The 19383-nt window shown below is 40.8% G+C and overlaps 1 protein-coding gene across 1 annotated transcript in view; it reads right to left on the minus strand.

Annotated features, from left to right (window-relative positions):
* PROSER2 (proline and serine rich 2) overlaps positions 1-14262 on the minus strand; it is a 43846-nt gene extending 29584 nt beyond the window's left edge. Inside the window, exon 1 of the mRNA XM_059404332.1 lies at positions 14157-14262. The gene's annotated coding sequence lies outside the window, so the exon portion shown is untranslated. The remainder of the gene's footprint in view (positions 1-14156) is intronic.
* Positions 14263-19383: the final 5121 nt, after the last annotated feature.

Here is a 19383-nt window from a genome sequence, read left to right on the forward strand (position 1 = left end):
AAACTCAAGTGGATGGGGTAAACTGAAGATTGAATATCTGAAGCAACGAGTAAATTTAATATTAGGCATAATTTTTTTAAGAACTTCACAAAGTATGAAGGAAGAACTTCTAACCCAATAAAAGATATGCATGAAAAATTACAGTAAACATTATACTTAGTGACAAAACATTAAAGCCATTCTCATTATCACTACTGCTGTCCTCTATACTGTATTTTATTTAAGTCCTATCCCACATATAAGACAAGAAAAAAAATGTATAAGGATTGAAAAGGAAGAAACAAAAATGTCAGTATTTATAGATACTTGTGATCTTTATAGAAAACACCAAGAATCTCATAAATTATTAGAATCAACAAGTGTTTTCTGCGGCCCCTGGGTGGCTCAGTTGGTTAAGTGTCTGCCTTCAGCTCAGGTCATGGTCTTGGCGTCCTGGAATCATGCCCCATATCGGGCTTCCTGCTCAGCTGGGAGCCTGCCTCTCCCTCTCCCTCTACCTGCTGCTCCCCTGCTTGCTCTCTCTGTCAAATAAATAAATAAAATCTTAAAAAAAAAAAAAAAACAAGTGTTTTTTATAAAGTCACTGGATATAAATCAATATATAAAAAAAACAATTTCTATAGGCTAGCCACAAACAATAACTAAGAAAACATTTAAAATAGCATAAAATAAAAAATAAAATAGCATAACATATGTATGCATATACATATATATTAGAGTTGCACAAAAAATGTGCGAAGTTTTTTGGAAAATAATAATAAAATGTTATTGAAAGTCAATAAAGAATAAGTGACCATTTTCAGGACTGGAAGAGTCAATATCACTAAGATGAGCTAGTCTCCTACAGTTGAATTGCTCTGAAGGAATAGACATCCAGTAAACTCTAGCCATGTGTGGTTACTTTAATTTAATTAAAATTAAATTAAAAGATTTGGTTCCTCAGCTGTACTAGCCATATTTTAAGTATTAATTAATGGAAATTTTCCATCATTCTAGAAAGTTCTGTTGGACAGTGCAGCCAACAGAGCCATCAAAATCACAACAGGGTTGTTTTTGGAAAAATTCAGTAGGTTGGTTTTTAAACTTATTAGGGGCTTAACAAAAGGAGAAAGTTGTATTGGGAAAAACAAAGAGATAAGAACAACCAGGAAGCTCCTAAAGAAGCTGGAAGAACTTTCAAAAGAAAGAAGCTGGAAGCTCCTAAAGAAGCTTCCAGAATCATTATAAAGTAAGAGTAATCCAGACACAGGTACTGGTGCTAGATCAGTAAACACACCCATGGAACAGACTAGAAAACCCAGAAACTGCTTAACATAAATTGCAAAAATGTTTTCTTAACTTGTGCATTGACTTAGAGAATTTGTTTTTATATAGTTGACTTCATCAATCTTTTGGTTTATAACTTATGGGTTTTGCAAACTTAGAAAGGCCTTTCCTGAGGCATCTAGGTGGCTGAGTCAGTTAAATATCTTGCACTTGGTCTCAGCTTGAATCTTGATCTCAGGGTCCTGAGTTCAAACCCTATGCTAAGACTTGAACTAAAAAAAAAAAAAATTCTAAGGATATAAATAAAATACTTCTCATATTTTCTACTTAGCATTTTTACGGTTTCACTTTTCATATTTAAATATCTGACCCAACTTGAATTTGTCTTAGTGTGAAGTGTGAAGGAGAGATCTATTTCTCCATCCCCAAGCTAAAATGGCTCTGCAATTTCTCAAATGCCAAGTGTTGAAAACTCATCTTTTCCGCTGTCTTGAAGTACTAAATGTTATTTTATGCTAAATGGTTATGTGGTAGTTTCTATTTCTGAATTTCCTGTTCTGTTCCATTGATATTTCTGTTCATTAGGACTCAAAAAACCACAAGTCCTAAGGTGAAAATTGCAATGATTATATGTAAAAATGGAAGGCACTGTAGGCCACGTTAACAGAAAAGAGGCAGGCCGGTGGGAGATGTGCATGGTCTCATAAAAGGAACTGATCGCTAGAATATGCAAAAAATTCTTGTAAACCAACAGGAACAAGACAGGAAGCTCATGAGAAAAAAAGTACAAGGAATATGATTAAGCAGTTCACAGAGAGGAAACCCGAGTGACTAAGAGGTATGTGAGAGATGTTCAATGTTACCGGGAAACAGAAGAAATACAAGTCTAGAAGTACTGTAAGACATTAGCTTATACCTACTGGATTGGCACAAATTAGACAACTGAAAAATAACAAACACCAGCAAGAATGTGGGGAAACAGGAAACTTCATGTACCACTCACTGTTGGGGGTGTGAAATTCATCCGACCTCTCCATGGAGCAATGGGGCAGCACGGTGAAACTATGCCCCGTGATCCAAAAATCCCACTGCTTGGTCTACTCCATGGGAATTCTCCAGGAATACAGGGGAACTTTGCCTGTAGCAGAGTTGAGCTGGTGGGAATCTAGTTTCATTATCCACTACGAACTCCCAGAATAAATCAAAACCTGGTAAATGCTTTTACTATGGAAAATTGTGCCTCAGCCCAAAGCAATCGACTGGACAACGGCATGCATATGTCCTAAAATGTTTTGAGTGAAAAGTTATAGTCAGATTGTTAACACAATTCCATTTATTTAAGTATAACACACAACACTATGTTTTATCTCCATACCCAGAGGACAAGCTAGTCGCAGGTACAACAGGGCCCCACCTACCTCCCACTGCCAGGGAGACAGAAAAGAAAGATGACCTGGAAGTTTGAAGAGTAACAATGTATCAGATCATTTAGCACCCAGGAGATGTCGGCAAGGTCCAGCATGGAAGGAGATGATGCAGGACAGGCGGATGACTTCGGACTTAATGAGGGAGGAAGAGAAGACATATAATCTAGAAACCCCAGGGCAATGCAGGAGGGAAGTGCTTTCAAAGGAAGGAGAAACCACAAAGATAAACTTTTCTTGGTTCGTGGTTTAGCCTGAAATTAACCAGGGAAAGGCTGATCTGATGCAGTTTGCTGCATCTAAGCTAGAACAAGTATATGAAGTTCCTTCACCTTCCAACTATTGGGCTTTGTACCTACAAGGTGGGGGGCAGGGAAACATACCTTACAAGGCTTAGATGCCCTACAGACAGGCTGAACAAAATCACGAGAGTGATTACTGCCTTTGTTCATTCTGAACATGAATGGAAAAATTATCTACCTTAACCGAATGATGTGGAACTAATTTTTGCTCAGCGTGCCTACAGGACACTTCAAAAAGAAAACTGCTCCGGCTTCTCGCCAAGGTAAACTCCTTATGAAAGAAAAGGTCCAGGTTGGATCCTAGGATTCTAAGCCCCTGGATCTGTGATTTATAGACCCGTACACATTGTCCAGATACCACCGTTACCCAACAGTGCTAAGATGCAGTCAGCAGAAGCACAGCTGAGCTGGAAAAGGGGTACAAGTCATCTTAGAAACGGCCCCTTTCCCACGTCAGGCTTTTCCCACATCAGGCTGTGCAGGAGGGTCGGTGTGCCCATCTGTGAGTAACGGGAGCAGGATCCCTCCCCACCCGAGTCCTATTGCTCCATCAACTCAGTCTCTCCTGCTTCCATGCACAGGAATTCTGTGAAGACTTTTTCAGAAACGTAGAAAAACAATCCTAGGAAAGGAATGACCTTTAAAGCTATAGCCTGAGAAATCTCAGTACGATGATTTAATAGCCAAGCTGCTTTCAAAGGTATGGGCTGTTGGTATTTTGGTTTCATGTGTGTATGTGTGTGGGGGGGGGTTGTTTTGTTTTATTTTTGACCTTCAAGAACACTAAAAACGAAGCAGTTTCACAGTGGGAATGGTTTCTAAGTCACCACCGCTCATTATCATGAATGGGCTTTTTCATACGGTTAAGCAGTGGGTGAGAATAAAGAGAACAGCCATTTTTATTGGAATGTACACACTCCTAGATGAAACTCGCAGTAAATATAAAATAGCCATTGTTGGCCTTAATGCTAGTAGCTCCTGACAACATTCATTCATGTGAACACCAACGAATGTGATAGGCACTTTGTACTGATTTACTTGAACAAAAAAGACAGGAGTCCTACTTTTATCGTTTCTGTCTGGTTCTGTCTTGATTCCTATTTTTATGTAAAGAGTGTGTGTTAAAAATGAGTTATTTATAATAAGAAATTAACTAGAAGATGGAGTTATGAATGATACCAACTCTTGTTCTTTTTTAAGATTTTATTTTTAAGGGGCGCCTGGGTGGCTCAGTGGGTTAAAGCCTCTGCCTTCGGCTCAGGTCATGATCTCAGGGTCCTGGGATCGAGCCCTGCATCGGGCTCTCTGCTCAGCAGGGAGCCTGTTTCCTCCTCTTTCTCTGCCTGCCTCTCCGTCTACTTATGATCTCTGTCTGTCAAATAAATAAATAAAATCTTTAAAAAAAAAATTTATTTTTAAGTCACTTCTACCCCCAATGTGGGGCTTAAACTCACAACTCCAAGATCAAGAGTCACACATTCCCCTAACAGAGGCAGCCGGGTGCCCCTTCTATTGTTTTATATTACCCCAATCCATATGTGAGAAGAAAACTGAATGCTTATATTCTCTTTCCTATTATTCAAATTAATTAGGGATTTAACCAATTTCTTGTGGGCAAAGAGCTCTCTTTGTTTTTTTCAATATAGCCACAGGACTTCAGAAAACATGTGTCACCAAATGGAGACTTGCTATTCAGTATTTCACAACATTCATATTTTGAAACCATCTTATTATTATTTTTAAGTCCTATCCTTAAAACAGACCTGTGATCTAAGCAAAAGGCTTCCACACTCAGGAGTCCTTTCAAACATGGTAACTTCACTGGGAGGACCATCCTTTATCTCTCTCTCAGACTGAAAGACCAAAGCAGTCAGATTTAGATGAAATCACTCTCATTACCTATCTATTTCAATCAAAGACAAATGGAGAACACAGGGGAAGTGACTTTAAATTACAGCCATAGAGGAGACGTTTCACTTAGATTCACAAGTGTTAAAAAGTCAGCACTAATAAATACACCAGGCGTAACAAACCAGTACCGCTCCCCAATATTAACATGTAATACGTGTCAGTATAAATGCAGGTATGTGTACAACTATAGGCATTAATCTATACCCAAGATCAACTTAAAAAATAAGACTCTAACAAATAAACAGCTGAAATAAAAGAAATATGTAGTTACTATTCTTCAGCATGGGCTCTTTCTCAATGTCAAGAAAACAAAAACCTTGGAAAGATAAGAAAGCTTCAAAAAAATATTCACTGAGTCAACTGGCAAACTATGACTAGTCCCCAGCCCTGAAGATCAGAGGAAAGTCCTCTACAGATGGAAGCTGGTTGGTGCTAGGCGTTAGAGATTTAGTTTTGTTCTGGAATTAAAATTTTTTTTTTTAAATATTTGTTTATTTGACAGAGAATGAGAGAGAGAGAGAGAGAAAGCATGAGCAGGGGAGAGGAGAAGCCGACTCCCTGTAGAGCAGGGAGCTCTATCCCAGGACCCTGAGGATCAGGACCTGGGCTGAGGACAGATGCTTAACTGACTGGGCTCCCCAAGGAATCCCTGAAATTTTAAAATGTTAATGCGGCCAACGGTTTTGGCATCCCTTACATGTGATTTTTTGGCTTTTTCTCAGAGTTGGGTTTTTTCCCCTTACTACTGAAACGTCTGCTGTAAGAATTTAGGACCTTAAACTCTAACTGGCACTCACGGGTATTAAATACAATTACACATTTTAAAGGCTAGTAATTTTACTTTTCCAGAACAACTGTCATGCTTTCATGTAGACTTTTTTCTTTCTTTCAAAAAGCTCTTTCTGAACAATGTTGAAAAGCAAGATTTATTTCAGACTGTCTCAACTGTGAACAGTTTCAGCTGTTTATAGGAGATGGTAATTTACTGAGGGCCTGGCAGCACCTGAGAGTAACTGATGTGCCTACACTTAAGCAAACAAGTTCAGGGTTGAGGCCTCACCTAGCTAGGCTAGGTTAACAGGCCTAAGGGAAGAAACCTCCTGTTACCTGTTTCCTATCACTGAACAGAAGGCGTGGAAATTAGATTTTCCTAAAGTGAAGCCTCACCTGAAAACAACCTTGACTAGATTTCAGATAAGTTCCTTATAACAAGAAGGAATGACAAAAACAAAAAAACACCTACAAGAGAAAATCCAGTTCTACCTGATGAAATACAAATTTTATTTATATACAAATGTATTCAAAGACGGACACTTCTAATTTAATTCTTAGCTCATCAAAATGAAGAAAATTGACATTCTGTATGCCTACTGCCTATTTCTGGATTTCTGGATTCTTATGGAAATTTTTTAGAAGAAAATCCCCATTTAACTTTTACTTTTGTTAAACAAGTTTGGGTGCGTTCTCTGAATGTATTCAGCAAATATTAACAGAGTACCCCCTACATGCTACAGTGGCGAGATAAAATTCATACTTTTTACTTAGAAGTAATAATCATGCCTTATTATTGTATAATACTGTTTCTTTCTGAGAAGCTCAAAGTTCTTAGCTGAGTATTTTTTTTCTTTTTCTTTTTTTTTTTTTTAAGATTTTATGTATTTATTTGATAGAGATAGAGTGAGAGAGGGAACACAAGCAGGGGGAATGGGAGAAGGAGAAGCAGGCTTCCCGCAGAACAGGGAGCCCACTGCAGGGCTGATCCCAGGACTTTGCGATCATGACCTGAGCTGAAGGTTAATGACTGAGTCACCCAGGCATCCCCAGCTGAGTGTTTCTTTCATCCTCACAATGAAAATAAAGCTGAGGTAGAGTATGTTCATCTAGTATTAGTATTTTAACACCTGGTTAGATTGGAAGTAGAGATCTGATTCACATATCTTATCTCAAGTTGGACAGATTTAATTCCAAGCCAAGGGGAAGCAAAGCTCACTCAAGACATCCCACTGGGTCAACCCACTGCACTGGACCTTTAACCCTACCTTCCAAGACTTCTTTTCTAGCCCTGCTGCTGTGGGTGTATATACAGAGGCTCCCTTCTTCTCCCCAGACTCTTCTTAGACACCTTCTGGGAATACCGTCAGTAAGAACTTTCATCCTGAAAAACTGGGAATTAGCTAAGAAACACAATATTTAAATGCACTGTGTTTTTCTGTGAATTTTCCAGTTCACTGACTACATTCTTACAATGGTTGAAAAGGGGAGAGTCTAACAACCGGGCCTCTAAGGTTAGATTGAATCATATGAAGTTGCCATATGCATAGGCTGAAAATAGCAGAATACTAGTAATTATATATGGTTAATGTTCTTAGAATAGAATTGATAATTAGTCATAGCAAATTATATATATATATATATTTCATTTTAAGGAATATATATATATTCTTTAAATATATATTAAATAAATATACATGAAATGTGTTTAAAATTAAATTGTGGTTTAAGTATGATTTACTACATGTTGATACAGATATGTTTTTCCTCAGAAGATACCTCTAAAATCACAGTAGGAGGAGTGTCTGGGTGGCTCAGTCTGCTAAGCTTCCAACTCTTGATTTTGGGTGAGGTTGTGATTTTAGGGTCCTGAGATTGAGCCCTGAGTCAGGCATGGAGTCTGCTGGAGATTCTCTCTCTTACCCTCTGCCCCTCTCCTACCCTCCTGAAAAAATAAGGTAAAAAAAGATCAATAAAATCACAATAGGAGTCTGCAGAGAAAAAGTGCTCACTACACAACATATTCACCTCAGATACACTGTAAGATAGCTGATTCATGAAGTGACGTTGCCTGCAGTATTAGCAGGACCTCAGTCACCAAAGTTGTTGGTTTATCTAGTGTGTATGGAGGGCAATTTAACAGGTGAGGAACTGAGGCCCAAAGCCCTGAAGTCGGTTTGGCAAGTCAGAAGGAGCGGGGTCTAGATCCCTAGTTCTCCACTTAAGAATAATGCTTTTTTTAAAACACTTCTTGTGGGTGCCTGGGTGGCTCAGTGGGTTGAGCCGCTGCCTTCGGCTCAGGTCATGATTTCAAGGTCTTGGGATGGAGTTCTGCATTGGGCTCTCTGCTCAGTGAGGAGCCTGCTTCCCTCTCTCTCTGCCTGCCTCTCTGTCTACTTGTGATCTCTGTCTGTCAAATAAACAGGTAAAATCTTTAAAAAATAAAAATAAAAAAAAAAACACTTCTTGCACTGAAACATCTAATCAAGATTTGACATTTTCAGTGCCAACTCCCCTGTTTGTACCATCTTATCTCATATTTCTATCCTCCCTCCTCAACAATGAATATCCCATTCAACGTCAAGTTACTCCCTGTGTATACAAAAGTCTATTCTACAGTGAAGCCAGAAGATAAGACCTGCCGTCTTCCATGGTTAATTCCCCCCAATACAAGACTAACCTCCTCCGCCTTCTAATCCAAGCCACCATTCTACCACTCTGATTTTCCAGTATTCTCCCGTTTTTGGCCCAGCTTCATGTTCTGATGCCCTGAAGGAAAGAATATCTATGTCCTCTGCTCCCAAAAGAGAGCAGAATGTTGCTGCTATGGACTCCGATGACATTTATACTATCTCCTTTATTAGATCATGAATTTCTCAAAAGCAAGTTCCACCCCTTATCCATGTCTACATTCCTAGTTGTGCCTACCATGGTAGGAACTTAAATGCTCACGGAAGCTCTTCAAACCCTCTGAATCTTTACAGAAAATACCAACTGCCCCATCTTGGAAGGAAGCAATCAACCAAACCCACCTTTGTCATCTAGTGGAAAGGAGCACAAGCTGCTGCTTCTTTCTTTCTTTCCCCCAAACAAGATAGTTCCTTTAAGTGTACTGTGCAACATAAACTATTTTCCGTACCTTCACAGAATTAGGTGTGCAAAAGAAAACTGTCTTGAATCCTTAACTTACAATAATCAGTTTCAAGGTCAGAGGGGTCTGAGAAGTCATACCCCAAATTTCCTACCCCAAATTTCACAGACCAGGAAACTAAGTTCCAGAAATGCAAGTTGGTGAACCCTGCAACACATGAGGCCGACTCCCTCACCTCCAGCTGAGTGCTCTTCTTTTTCCCTATGCCAAGCTCTACTAATATCTTAAAAAAAAAAAAAAAAGATATCTACAGACATCAAAAAGAGAAGCCCATGAAGACTGGTATGTTTGTATAACCAGTGACTAGCTCAGTGCACAGGACAATGCTGGTGGCCAATCTTCAAATACTGCTGAATGAACAAAGGAACAACGCAGGCCTTTGGAACAATCAATACCTAAAATAGGCAGAATATGAAATATTTCAAAGCACTAGTCAGACAATTAGTCTCCTAGGAGGAGCAGCTGACGTCTGAAAAAGAAAGCAGGGGGAAAACCCCCTAAACAACAGAACGAAGGTTTGAGAAGGAACATAATAGACAACCCAAGCCCTATAAAAATAACTACACTTGCTCACATGCAAGATTTTGGCAATACAAAAGCAAATACAAAAGAGAACTGCGTCCTTGAATTATTATTTCTCCAAAGAAGACCTCTAAGTGGCTAGCAAGCACATGAAAAGATGTTCAACACTATTAGTCATTAGGGAACTGCAAATTAAAACCACAGTGAGATACCACTTCATGTCCACTAGGATGGCAATTTAAACACACACACACACACACACACACACACACAAGTGTTGACAGGATGTGGAGGAACTGGAGCCCTCATACGTTGCTGGTGAGAATGTGTAAAATGGTGCAGCTGCTGAAGAAAACAGTCTGGTGATTCCTTGATAGGTTACACACCACATTACCATATTACTCAGGAATTCCACTCTTAGGAACAGACCCCAAAACATTTAAAACAAGTTTTCAAACAAAAACTTGTACATGGGTGTTCACAGCAGCACTACTCAGAGCAGCCAAAAGGTGGAAATGACCCAAACGTATATGAACTGATAAATGGATAAGCAAATTGTGGTCTATCCAAGGAAATATTCAGCCTTTCAAAAAGGGATGAAGTGCGGCACCTGGGTGACTCAGTCAGTTAAGCATCTGCCTTCGGCTCAGGCCGTGATCTGGGGGTCCTGGGATCAGCCCTGGGTTGGGTTCCTTGCTCAGCAGGGAGTCTGCTTCTCCCTCTGTCTGCCCCTCCTCGCTGTTTGTGGGCTCCCTCATTTTCTCTTTCTCTCTCAAATAAATAAATAAAATCTTTTAAAATAAATAAATAATAAAAAAGGGATTAAGTACTGATGTACACTTTCACATTGGTTGCTCTCACATGGATGAATCTTGAAAACATTGCTAAGTGGAAGAAGCCAGCTGCAAAGAACCGCATGCTGTATGATTCCATTGACATGAAAAAGCCAGAACAGGGAAATCCATAGAGAAAGAAAGCAGATTAGTGGTTGCCAGAGGCTGGAGTGGGAGGAAAAGGGGAGTGACTCTTTAATGGGAATGGGGTTTCCCTTCAGGGTGATGAAAAAGTTCTGGAACTAGATAGTGGTGATGGTTGCACAACATGGTGAATGTACCTTTTTTTCTTTTTTAACGCTTTAAATATGTGCAGTTTATTGAATGTCTATTATAATTCAGGAAAGACATGTAGAAGAAAATAAAAATGAGAAAAGGTAAGATCAAGCCAGTATTCACAACAGCAACAATGAGAGGATCTCTTCTGGCTATATTACATAAAGCACAATAGATTTTAAGGCAAAAATCCTCATTAATGATGAGAGTAATCAAGTAATAATAAAAGCTCAATTCTTATTAGACACTGTACATCTACCAATATATACTTACAGATGCACATTTTTAGGTATTCACATATAAAGATGTATGCACAAAGTCTGAGAATACTTTCTAGCTCAAAATACAAAGAGAGAGTGACAAATCCCCCATTGCAGTGTTATCTTTCAATATACAGATCTTCCTTGACTTATGAGAGGGTTATATCCCGAGAAATCTATGTTAGGTTGAAAATGCATTTCATACACATAACCTACTGAACATCAAAGCTTAGCCTAGCCAACTTTTAATGTATTCAGAACACTCACATTAGCCTACAGTTGGGAAAAATCCTCTAACACAAAACCTATTTGATAATAAACTGTGGATCATCCCGTGTAATGTGCCGAACGCCGGACCTGAAGACTAGAGTGGTGATGGGTACAGAATGGTTGTCGGGATGGCCCACCCGCCCTCATGATCGCTGGCTGCCTGGGAGCTGCAGCTCACTGCCCAGCGTCCGAGAGAGGACTGACCACACATTGCTGGCCCAGGACAAGATCCAACTTCAAAATCCTAAGTACTGTTTCTACTGAATCTATACGCTTTATGAAGTTTAAAAATCGTCAAGTGGGGGGACAATCTGTACCTCTCTCAATTATTAACATCTTGAGCAGACACAAACTTAGGAATAATTCAATTAATAAGGTTCATTTAATGGATATCTGCAGACCTCTACAGAAAAAAAATTAGAGAAAACATTCTCAAACATGTAGAATGTGAATGTACTTAATGCTACTGATTTGTACACTTTAAAATGATAAATTTGATGTTATATATATTTAACTCCAATTTAAAAACAAAAATGAAGAGATTCAAGTCTTTGGAGTGCTAGGATCTTTGCAAAGATCCAGTCTGAAGTTCTGCATTCATAAAGCACTATCCCGTCTCTCTTCAACAAAGTAGACTGTTCTGCCCTACAAGTTTCTTTGCCACCAATCCTGACCGCATGGATTATAAAACCAGCACTTACTTTCTTAAAATAGGTTTCAATATGAATGCTGTGAGTCTAGAAGGGGGACAAGGGCATCACTGTGGCTCTCCGCAGACAGAGTACTATCAGGGATTCCACGCTGACCCTCCTGTGTCAGTGTGGACAGAGTTTTCTCTGCAATGGTCAGCAGACCATTCAAAATTCAAGAGGGACAGATGTGCTACAATGTATCAAAGCGTGGCAAGATGCATCATTCCTTAGAGCACGCTGTCAGCTCAGAAGCCACCAGCATTACCACCAGTGGAAACTGAAATGCAATGCTGCCCTTCAGCAAAGCAGAGAGCTCAAGTTCTGGGATGCTCCTAGGATTCCCTAGCACCTACCCCTGAATGGCCTCTGTGCCCTGGCGGCTGTCCCACAAACACGTAGATAAGATGCACCTGAACTTTTGTTCCAGAGGCTCCCTTGCTCTTAGCTCAGCTCTACCAAAACCTTTCACCTCTCTCCCTCTAGGCTTCTACTCGATGCATTTAGTTACTTGAGATGATCTTTAAAATCAACACAGAGTGCCAACTCTAGACTCCTTAGGTGTCTGAGAACTTAGGAACGGCGGCCAGGTGTTATCTTCAGCTCCTGATGAAGGCTTACTTGATCTGATTTCAGTCAGTTTGGGCCATATGGCTGATATCTAGATATGCTTGTGTGCCCAAAAATGAACTCAGTACTCAGCGTGGTGTAGGTGGTCAATCCCCAAATATTGCTGCACAAGTTAAAGAGCACTCAGTCTGTACCACTTAAGGACGTCATCCTGCCTGACACACTCAAATCTTCTTAAAAGCATCTCTCATCTTTCTAATCTTTAAATTATTACTAGCCTATGTTACTCTAATTTTTGGCTTCCTGATTTTTAGTAGTGGAGAAAATGTGTTGCTTCTAGATTATCAATGTCCAAAATTTTCAAAGAAAAGCTCACTTGAAATGCTGTTACCAAGGAACCTATCCAGTCAGTTAAAAATGGCTCTTATTGGTCTGGGCAAGAAAACACACAAGATTCCATACATACACTGTCAAGTTTGGCAAGAGAGATTTTAGACAACTTCCGTCCTTCCCACCCAATCCCAAGTAAACAGGGCATTTGTTTGTATTTCCACATTGGCCTCATGAACGAAATACCTCCTCCACCTAGAAAAACAATCTGTAACATTCAGGCATGGAACTTTGAGGACTAACTTTTTAGTGTATGCTAGAGCCCTAGGTATTCAGTGCTTTAAAAAAAAAATAAAGTAGAAAATTATCTTTAATAAACATTTCTCCGGTGAGCATCTTTCTCAAGTCTACACTTATACCTGGCTTGATGTTTCTGTCTTTCAGAAATGCAGATCTAAAAAAAAAGTTTTCCATTAAAATTGGAGCCAGAAGGAACTTTCTTCCTACAATCTCCCTGCAACAGACCTGAACGTTCGTTTTACTTTCTTTGGGGAGGGTGGCCGGGAGTGGGTGAGGCACAAAAAACGACTTTCTTTTACTCACTGTTTAAGTTTTCTGCTCTGTACCACTATCCTGCCCCGCAAAGAGTTAAGAATTTTTCTGAGGTTAGTTCCTGCGGTTTAAAAAAAAAAAAAAAAAAAAAAAAAAGCTAGATGCTTAAATTTAGACTCCGTAAAACAATACTGGGAAACTTTCAAAGCCTCAGAGAAATACTGGAGTTTATTGTATTGCCTTTCGTTAAACTGCATCACATCGGTCACATTTTCTTCTCTTTTCTAATCCCTCCCGGCCTCTATTCACTGCTGATCCTACACATGCCCACTTGATTCAGCTACCTGCCGGTGATTGGGGGTTGGGGAGCGGAGGTGGGGGAGAAAATCTCGTGGTCACTTTGCACCAAGTTTAACAGGTGGCTTTGGCTACCTCCTATCAATATGAACGTCTCCCACCCTCCTCTCCGTAGTGTGAGGCAGAGCTCCCGGGAGTTCGAGGGCCACCGCAGTGGCGACGAGTCAGGCGACGAGTCTAGAAGGACTCCGGGAAGAGCCGTGGGGATCAACCGTAACCGCTCTGAGCCCCCAAGTTAAACACGTGCCTCGGACCACCTCGCAGCCCCCAATAGGATAACCTCGGAGCCGAAAATCGCCGCGTTCTCCCTACCTCCCCGACCCGGAGCGGAGGCGTACCCCTGAAATCCCAAAGGAAGCACTGGGTTTCCCGTAGGTGAGGCCCCCAGGTTGACCACGGTCCCTCGGATTGCGCGTCTTTCCTAACTTTCAAGAGGCTGGGCGAGCGATGTGGAGGACACTGGCGAGCGAGAAGAGATCCACACAACTTGGGCGCCGGCAGGGAAGCGTGGGACGTGCACACAGCCGGGCCACAAGAAAAGGGGGTCACCCTTGCCTATCCGAAACCCACCTGAGCCCAAGCCTCCCTCTACAGGCTCTAAACACCGCCCCGCTCACGGACGTGCCCGCCCGCCTCCCTGACCCAGTCCGCGATCCCAAAGTCCATACTCACCTGGAAGGAGCCCCCGCGCCCGGGACCGCAGGTGCCCACCGGGACGGCGACCCAGAGCCCTCACGCCGCCTGCTCTCCAGTCAGCCCGCGCGCGCGCGCCTGGCGTACAGTCCCAGGCCGCTCCGCCGCGCGCTCCCCGCCGCGCGCTCCCACGGCTGCCGCTTACTCCTCGCCGCGCGCTCCCAGCCTACCCGGCGCTCGCACCGCCGCCGCGCGCTCCCCGCCTCGCGCTCGCAACCGCGCCGGCGTCCGCACCTCCAGCCCGCGCCCGCACCCCTCCCCCACACGCAGCGCGTCCGCTTCTGCGCGCTGCACAGTCCTGCCGCGCGCTACCCGCCAGGGCTCAGCCCCCCAAAACGCACAGCGCGCGCCCTGGGCATTTAAAGGGACAGCCCCCCACCCACGCCACTGCTGCCCGGAGGCCGCCTCTGGAGGGGTGTGTCCTCGGTCTCCGCGCGAGGTCTGAGTGGGGGACTCCATTGCACCCTCCCCGAGTTAACAGCCGCCGAGAAGAGCAACAGGGGTTTGCGTCTGGAACTCTGAGGGAGACGGGGCTTGTTTCCCCCTCACCGCCGCATGGTCAGCTTTTTATTTTTAGTGATAATAACTCCCGAACATAGGATTTTTATTACCCTCGGAAAAGACATGGAACATACCCATTATTTCACGTAACCCGTAGAACTAGCCTCTGATTCTGCGCGCCGTTTCTCACTGAGGGAAACCCGTGGTTCAGAGAGGCGACGAACCTTTTCCCGGAGCTCCTGACCCCACTGCTGGGTGCTGTTTTCTTCTTTTCTCCATCGCGGTGGAAATACCGACTGAGGTTAACAGCCGGTTGTGGAAGGCTTTCATCAAGTTGTTGAGAGCTAATGGGACCAGTGTTTCCACCGGGCGGCACAGGTCCGGAGGGAGGGAGAAAGCAAGAGTTACGGGCTTTATTAATTGTAGGGTTTGTTGGGGACTCCGCTGGCCGACATTACAAAACCTACATTCCAAAAGGCTACGTGTGGCGTATCCCCATTTTACAGAAAACTGAGGAAGGAAGTGGATGGAGGCACCGCAGGGCTGAGTCACGGGCGGCGCTCAGGGCTGAGCCCCAATACCTTAGTCCTTAGCTCATTTCTTTGTCCTCCCCAGGAAGGCATACCTGATTAAAGGAGAGACCTTTTTCACTAATAACACACTGGCCTGATCTAACTCCCTGCATCTTTAATTAATGTTTACAAAGTACTTTAATCTACCCAACATGCTGGTTAATTAGGCAAGTATTATTACCCCCTCTTTCTGAACCAAATCCAGGAGAGAATCAATATTGTCAGTCCTTAATTTCTGTTGAATAATGGGCCTAATCTTTCGGCTGTTTGTTTTTTTTTTTTTTTTTTTCCAAATTGTGATACTAATTCATTTAGCATGAATGGGCTTACTAAAAGAGACTATTAAACACCCGCAGGTGAGAGGTAAAATAGACAACCCTGTCTTTAAGGATTTCAGCATTTTCTTTCGCATTTCAGATAAAGCATTTTGTCAAGTGCGTTCCAGAATTTTTTTTTCCTTTTTATTATTGTGCTATTTGCTTGTTTGGGTTTTCATGATGTATAAACATATGTTTGGCTTAATCTTTAAAGTTTATTTAAAATTTCTGATTTACACATTATCTTTACTTATTAGTAATTAAGCACTAAATTTTACTATGTTTCTTACAGGTGAAGAAGAGATAAGAAAGAAGAAATTGAAGGATGTTGGGATTGGGAAGGAAGAAGGAGAAAAGAAAAAGGCAAAAAGAAAAAAAATCCCAAACACCACCACTGCCATCAAAAAAACAGAGAATGAAAAAAAAAAAAAAATCAAAAATAAATAAATAAATAAATAGTAAAAAAAAAAAAAAAAACCCAGAGAATGAACAGGGAAGAAGGTGAGACAGGTTTCAACCAGATGGCTGTGGGGCCGTGAAGCAGCCCCAGGTTAGCACACCCCAGAGCTCTGTGGGAATTACAAACAGGTGGACCTTCCTCTGGGCTGGTGTGGACCTAGCCAGGGCCCCAGAGTGACTACCTGAACACAGGCTGGCTTCCCCTCCCCACTGCACCCCTGTCCAGGGACCTTTGTGCCACTGATTAACACAGAGGAACAAGAACAACAAGAAGGGAAGAAAACAAGAAATGGCTTAGAGGGGTAATTGAAAAATAGTTATTCATAAAAGTACTTACATGACGTCAAGGGAGGAAAAAAGAAACAAAGAAACATCTGGAGGGTCTTTCTATCTACCGTCTTTATTCCTTTAAAACCCATGGAATTTATAAACTTCTACTTTATATTTACTTGAGTTTTTAATCAATGTCTTCCAAGGCTGCTCTTCCTTAAGAAAATCCTGGCACTACATGATCCCCAAATTGGAGACAAATAATATCATGAACTTTGTGTAAATTAATTTTAAAGTGAATTTTAAAAATTAAGCTAAAGGCACAGGAATGTTTTATAATTACTGTAGAACATTGGCTTGATAAACTGCAGTATCTGTTTTGGCCACTAGAGGAGGCACACAGGAAAGAAGGAAGGCTAATGATTTTCACGTTTCCTTTGCTGAAAAACTATAGCATGGCAGAGCTGAAAGAGATTAAAAGAAATGATTTTATTTTATGCCTCTTCCACTCATATGATTTTGAGCTGCTTATCCTTTTTGAGACTCAGTTCCTCATCTGTACAGTGAAGCTACTAACACCTACCCTTGGAGGCTAAAATGGAATTATTTTAATGTTTATCTGAATACACGGCAGATGAGAAGAGTTAAGAAAATTGCAAAAATGGAGGAAAAATATAGCAAATTGCACTGTTTTGAATTGAAACATAGTACAAGACTATAATAATTTAAAAGTATCATGATAGAATGGCAACAGATATTGAATAATAGAGAAAGTAGAATGGAATCGATAATCCAGAAAAAGATAATATTGACATAGTGTAGACTTTGAGATGTGATGAAGAGAGTCATCTAAAATAAATGAAAAAGGGGCGGATTCTCGATAAATAGGTTTGAGAAAACTAGTAATTTGAAAAAATACTCGATGTAGAACCCTTCCATTATGTGCTAAAACAAATTTCAGATACATTAAGAAATTTTAAAGCTAGGAGAAAATTTAGGCATTTATGTGACCTCAAGATGAGGGAAGAAAAGAAGTGGAAAAATCATAGATGAAATGAACATTAGACTAGATTACATAAAAATTTTAAATCCTGAGAACTAAAAATACTCTGAACAAAATTTGAAAGGAAAAAAAGACCCTACAGTACTGTGCAGAACAAATCTGGCAGTTAATTTTATCCTCAATGCAAGAATATCCTTAAGTTGATATGAAAACTCCAATAACTCAATGGGAAAATTACCTCAAAAAATGGTAATTAGCTCTCTTGCTGTTTGTTATATTTTTAAGCGTTTGAACTACCTAGTAATGGGAAAGTAAAAATTTAAAAGAATACCTAATATATCTAGTAGAAAATATTTTCTTAAATTCTAATGTTTAATACTGACAGGAACGCAAAGAAATGGGACATTTTATATACTATCAATGGGAGCATAAAATGATATAACTTTACTGGAAAACAATTTTATAAGAATATTTCCCAGCTTTAAAAATGTTTATACATTTTGGGACACCTGGGTGGCTCAGTTGGTTGGATGACTGCCTTCGGCTCAGGTCATGATCCTGGAGTCCCGGGATCGAGTCCCGCATCGGACTCCCAGCTCCAATGGGAGTCTGCTTCTCTCTCTGCCCTTCTCCTCATTCATGCTCTCTCTCACTGTCTCTCTCTCTCAAGTAAATAAATAAAATCTTAAAAAAAAAATGTTTATACATTTTGATCCTATAATTCCATATCTGTGGATTCTATAGAAATAGTAAAAAACTATCACAAAAATAATGCATAAAGATATATATTGTCCCTTTTTAAAATGTCAGAAAATTAGAACCAACCACATATCTAAAATTAGGGAGAAATAAATTATCGTGCAGCTTTTTGAAATGAGGAATTTTTAGTGGCCTCAAGAAAATATCTAAATATATGGTTGGGGGGGACATTACAAAATTGTATATAAATTATTATTTCATGGAAATATACTTCCACATACGTAGAAAATGCATGTATGTATGGAAAAGTTAGAAGGAAATCCGTCAAATTGATGGCAGTTTGTGTTTCCATCTCTGATTATGTGATTCTTTTTTATGATAACTGTATATGTTCCAAATTTTCTGTTGTGACTTTTTCTATGACTTTTTTCTCTTATTACTTTTATACATCAACAAAAACGATATTTTATGTCTATATGGGACAGTAAATGCCAATGTACATAGCATTGAGCCTGGCTTCCATCAAATATTCAATAAATATTTGCTAGACAACAGGAGGAGAAGAAGGACATTGATGTACTTCAAGTATGATTTCTTGGTGAAGTTTCTTGATTCAAAAAAAGAAATATTTTTTTAAAAAATGAATAATTATTCTACTTCAGCAAATGAAGAACTTATGACCTGGAGGTTTTTTGGTGACACATTTAGAGGAAGACTAGAAAAAATGTGGTGGAATGGTTTCACATTTCCTGAAAGCAGGTAGATGATGTCCATATTCCAGGGCGGTATTTTGAAGGAGAAACATGTGAAAGAAACAATTATGGAAGCAAACAGTAAACAAGTTACTACTAAGCTTTAATGGTAAGCATTCTGGAAGAGAAGCAAGTCTCCAGAAGATGCCTGGTGAACAACAGTGCTGCTCAGGCAAGCGTTAGGACCTGCCAGGGAATGAGGTCCAAACACGGAAAGAGGATGTCAGGCGCCTACCCATACTTCATCCGAAAATTCTTTGTGGTCTTTTCTGTGGCAAGCCCACAGATACAACAGTGAAGAGTAGAGATAAATTCCCCACCTCCAAGGAATTTACAGTCTGGGAGGACTTGGAGAGACAAAGACAGGACTCAGGTGATAAAATGGTTAATCACGAACAGTCTGTTAATCCACAGGTGATTCTATAAATAAAAACAGTAGCCAGCTGAACTACATTCCCCCCCCCTGCCAGAGATAAGCCTGAGGCATAATTGGTGGTTAAAATTTGACTGAGGAGAGCTTGTTTTGCTGCTGCCGATCTGTGTCCGGCTAGTTTTCAGTTTACGGGTGGAGGACACAGCGCTGACAGCGTTTGGGAATGGCTTGTTTCTGAGGAGACTGGGGGTAGGGCAGCT

This window comes from Mustela nigripes, chromosome 6 (assembly GCF_022355385.1).
Source record: "Mustela nigripes isolate SB6536 chromosome 6, MUSNIG.SB6536, whole genome shotgun sequence".
NCBI classification, from domain to species: domain Eukaryota; kingdom Metazoa; phylum Chordata; class Mammalia; order Carnivora; family Mustelidae; genus Mustela; species Mustela nigripes.